The sequence below is a fragment of the Haematobia irritans genome, chromosome 5 (genome assembly GCF_050003625.1).
Source record: "Haematobia irritans isolate KBUSLIRL chromosome 5, ASM5000362v1, whole genome shotgun sequence".
In the NCBI taxonomy this organism is placed as follows: Eukaryota; Metazoa; Arthropoda; class Insecta; order Diptera; family Muscidae; genus Haematobia; species Haematobia irritans.
Genome location: NC_134401.1, coordinates 32,311,438 through 32,316,680, shown reverse-complemented (window position 1 = coordinate 32,316,680; position 5,243 = coordinate 32,311,438). Strand labels below are relative to the sequence as shown.

At 28.0% G+C, this 5,243-nt stretch overlaps 1 long non-coding RNA gene across 1 annotated transcript; it reads right to left on the bottom strand.

The window, feature by feature from the left end:
- Positions 1–1,373: 1,373 nt before the first annotated feature.
- LOC142241063 (uncharacterized) lies at positions 1,374–2,873 on the bottom strand. Its single transcript, XR_012723469.1, has 4 exons — positions 2,594–2,873; positions 1,881–1,954; positions 1,720–1,813; positions 1,374–1,663 (listed from the first exon to the last, which is right to left on the bottom strand). It is a non-coding gene; the product is annotated as an uncharacterized LOC142241063 (long non-coding RNA).
- Between the last annotated feature and the right edge of the window lie 2,370 nt (positions 2,874–5,243).

The window sequence follows — 5,243 nt, the reverse complement described above, 5'->3', positions numbered from 1 at the left end:
CAAATTTTGTCAAAATTTTATTTCTATAGAAAATTTTGTCAACATTTTTTTTTTTAGAAAATTTTGTCAAAATTTTATTTCTATAGAAAATTTTGTCAAAATTTTATTTCTATAGAAAATTTTGTCAAAATTTTATTTCTATAGAAAATTTGTCAATATTTAATTTCTATAGAAAATTTTGTCAAAATTTTATTTCTATAGAAAATTTTGTCAAAATTTTTTTTCTATAGAAAATTTTGTCAAAATTTTATTTTTATAGAAAATTTTGTCAACATTTTATTTCTATAGAAAATTTGGTAAAAAAATATTTTTTTGTAGAAAATTTTGTCAAAATTTTATTTCTACAGAAAGTTTTGTAAAAATTTTATTTCTATAGAAAATTGTGTCAAAATTTTATTTCTGTAGAAAATTTTGTCAAAATTTTATTTCTATAGAAAATTTTGTCAAAATTTTATTTCTGTAGAAAATGTTGTCAACATTTTATTTCTATAGAAATTTTTGTCAAAATTTTATGTCTTTAGGAAATTTTGTCAACATTTTATTTCTATAGATAATTTTGTCAAAATTTTATTTCTATAGAAAATTTTGTCAAAATATTATTTCTATAGAAAATTTTGTCAAAATTTTATTTCTATAGAAAATTTTGTCAAAATTTTATTTCTATAGAAAATTTTGTCTAAATTTTTTTTCTTTTGAAAATTTTGGTAAAATTTTATTTCTTTAGAAAATTTTGTCAAAATTTTATTTCTTTAGAATATGTTGTCAAACTGAATTATATACGTATTTAATCTGCCTTTTTTGTTTAATATATACACCGTATGAACGAACTTACAATTTAGAAGACGTTGTGAAGAAGTTTTAAGACACCTTGCCATCGGCAAGTGTTACTGCAACCCAAGTAATTCGATTGTGGATGACAGTCTGTAGTAGAATGGTAGAGGGTACATAAGATTCGACCATGCCGAACTTACGGCCGTATATACACCGAAAAAAAAGTTTACTATTGTTTACGAAAAATGAACTAACCCATAGTAAGAATGACCATGATTTGGCGCCAAAGATTTTTTTCATCTAGATAAGTTCATGATTTTCTTATAAATAAGTTTATGTATTGCATCGTATTTTAGTTCATTCTTACTACGCTGTGGGAAGAATGTACTTACACTCATTCAAAATATTCCTGCTATCCGGAAAAATGAACAAGTTTTTGGGAATCCTATATTTAGAAATTGGTTTCAAATAAACTGTTTATCAGTATAATTTTCAAAGAAGTAAATAAATTGAGGAATTAATGGTACAACAAGCCTGTATACAACTAAGAAATTTTTCGTACAATATAAGACAATTTTTCATAACTACCAGTATTTTATTTCAAAAAATTATTATTATATTACATAAAACTATGGCTTATGATATACAATAAAAGAAATGTTTTTATTCGTACACTGTATGCTGTTACTTTTCGGTAGTTAGTAATTGCTTCTTCAAAAGAGTAATATTCTATGTTAGTAGAATGAAACTAATTAATATGAATTTCCATTTTCTATCCATATGAAAGATATATGCCATAAGTTGCTATTTTCATTTCATTTTTGTCCAATTTCACCGATTTCGCTAGTTTTTGTTGTGTGGATTTGCGTCATAAGCCTCTGAAGTTAAAAAGCTATATAAAATATAAAAATATTATCAAATTCTATGGTATTTTGATCTTTAACTTACAAGAGAATTTTCTTAGAGCAAATAGGGATATCAGCTTAGTTAGCATTAAACAGTAAGAAGATTCCAAAAAAATACCATTAGATTTGCTGTCATCCTGCAAATGAAAATTATTTTTAATAAATAGAAATTTTGACTTTATTACAAATGGACGAAAAACTTACCACATTGAAAAAAATCATCCAATTACTACATTAGTGGAATCATATCCATGCACAAATGGGACATTTTTGAAATCCTTCTCAGAATATAAATGAAATAAAAATATTATAAAATTAGATATAATTTCCACTTGTCAATATAGCATTTAGTATTTATGGTGGATATTAAGTTCGAGTTTAGTGGCTAAAATCCCAATTTTTCATGATTAGTTTTCTTTAGAAATACATGGGAACAAAATTGAACCGTTTTTGTGTTCATTTAAAATTTATATCAAATTTTTAGTAATTTCAGGTCGCTGAATCCAAATTTACACTTGTTTTTTTAAGAGCTCGACTTTTTGAGATATACGGTTATGTTCAAAATTAAGGCACTTCCGCTATATATATTGGAATAACTTGAAAACAATTCATCATATTAAATTAAAAAAACAGCGTTCTACATAAGCTTAAAAACGATTTTCTGTTCTTAATCGTGTAATCCATTTAAAGAATACAAACTTAATAAAAAACTTGTTTCGGGCTATTCTCCATCAAGTTATATTTAAATTTGCATCGAAGGCGTATAATTTTATACTTTTCTTACTGATTTATTTCTTAATTTAGCACCTAAACTCGAACTTAGTACACACCTTAAGGACTCGCTATAACATAAAAATATAGACTCAAAAAATTGTACTGTGATCCAGATGTAGAGTAAATATAGATCATTTTATTACCACTCATTATGAATATTTTTATGTAAACCAATTTAAAACCGCACTAATTTTAAATTATTAATAGAAATATACAGTTTCTTAATATGTGATTTATTTTAGAGTTATTTATTTTTTATCAATATAAAGTGTTTTTGTTTTCTCTAACATCACACCATTCACTTATCAGTTTCTAAAATGTTACGAAATAAATGTATTTTTATTAATAAACACAAATACCGCACGCAAGCGCACCACGTGTGCGCTTCATAAATGCATCAACAGAACTGAATGCACCAATAAAACTCAAAGACACAAATAGTCATAAAGGACACATATGTAAAGAAAAACAACTCCACACACACATGATCCCTTTCTGATCTCGCTATTGCAACAAAACAACTATCACCACAAAAGATACCAACAACACACATTCCATAACATCATCGCAATAACAAACACAAACAAAAAAAAAAAAAGATGATGCAATAATTTCATAAATTCTTCTCACTTCAATTTCCAGTATCACGTTTATTGATTAGTTGGTATTCTATCTATAGGATAAGGTAAAATATATTCAAAATTTACGAGGAATCCATAAAAAATTATATACACCCGTCAAGGATTAAATTAACTACTTTTTATTCTACTTTATCTAAAATTTTCAATGTGAGGAAATATACTCCAACTTATAGTAAAAACCGAAATAAGCAGTAGGAAGCCGCCATACGAATCGGTACTGTGGTTAAGTTAATTTTTACTACAAAAATTTTTTTCCATACAAAAATTTTTCTTAGTAAATTGTCCACATTTCGTAGTAAGATTTTTATATTGCCTATGTCTTTTTATAATACAATCAACGATGCATTAACTAGTGTATTGGAAATTTATTTAAGGAAAAATCCGTCCCATTTCGTAGTTAGTGAACTAAAAAACATTTACTGAAGTTTTATAAGTTTTCCTTTAGCTAAGTTAATTTTCGCAGTGGTTACGAAAAATGAACTATATTACAGTAAATTTTTTGAACTATGTGGAAGTTAAACTGGTCCTAAAATTAACAAGACACCTTTTTTTCTGTGTACTTGTTTTTCTTTGCCTAAAACCTTTGTATGTCCTGGTGAATTTTCTCATTCTAATTACATTTCATGTAACTTAACAAAAGGAGACGAAAGAAAAACAAAAAGAAAACATATGATCATAAAGTTTTGTCTGATGATTTTGCTTCGTTATGGTGAAATCTGGAAAATATGCCATCAAATTGTTATAGTCTATAAATAGAGCGTATAAAACTTAGATATAAAACTTATTTACAGAGATTTTTTTGTGTAAAGGGTGTATTTACATTAAGGCGGGGTATTGCCTTTCTTTGTAGCTCAATTGGACGACAGTACATTATTATAAGCAAATGATGAGTAGTAGAAGTTTAATAAAAACATTTTTTATATAACTTTTCTATTAAATCAAATTTTATTTTATGGGCATTCTATACTATGTTGTACAATAATTGAGAATGTATGTAAGCTAGTACATGTAATGGATAGGCTTATTCATTACCCCATCATTACTGTTTTTTTCATGGTGCATTATTTTATGCTATATTTTTCAACCTTGGCCATGTGAATGGTACTGTGGTGTAGATTACATTGAAGGCATTAACTCTCTCTCTCTCTCTCTCTCTCTCGTTTAACCAATTTAGGAGTGAACTTGGTATGTGTTTCGTGTCAGTTTCCCTGTATTCGACATATGTCTCATTAGTTATAAACTTTCTCCATTATTCCATGCTTTATAGATGACAATCGTTAAAAACTTCACTCTCATTAATGTAATTAATTTATACACGGATGAAAAAGACAATCCCCCATATTCTGATTTCTGAATTTGCAAAACGCAAAATTTTTATCTGTAAAAAAACTTCTGAACCACTTCATATTTTACTTGGGTTGTGGTATCTTAAAACTTCTTAACATCGTTTTCTAAATTTTGAGTTAGTCCATACGTGGTATGTATTAGACAATACGTAGAGAGCCAGAATTTAAATATGGGGGTCGCTTATATGGGGGCTATATACAATTATGAACTTGATATGGACCAATTTTTGTGTGATTGGGGATCGATTTATCTGATGGCTATATATAACTATAGACCGATATGGACATAGTTAGGCATGGTTGTTAACGGCCATATACTAGCACAATGTACCAGATTTCAACTGACTCGTATGAAATTTGCTCCTCCAAGAGGCTCCAAAACCAAATCTGGGGATCGGTTTATATGGGGGCTATATATGATTATGGACTGATATGGACCACTTTTGGCATAGTTGGTAAATATCATATACTACCACCACGTACCAAATTTCAACCAGATCGGATGAATTTTGCTTCTCCAAAAGGAACCGGAGGTCTAATCTAGGGATCGGTTTATATGGGGGCTATATATAATTATGGACTGATATGAACCAATTCCTGCATTGTTGTTGGATACCATATACTAACTTCAGCTACCAAATTTCAACCGAATCGGATGAATTTTGCTCTTCCAAGAGGCTCCGGAGGTCAAATCTGGGGATCGGTTTATATAGGGCCTATATATAATTATGGATCGATTTCGACCAATTTTTGCATGTGTGTATGAGGCCATATATTAACATCACGTACCAAATTTCAACTGACTC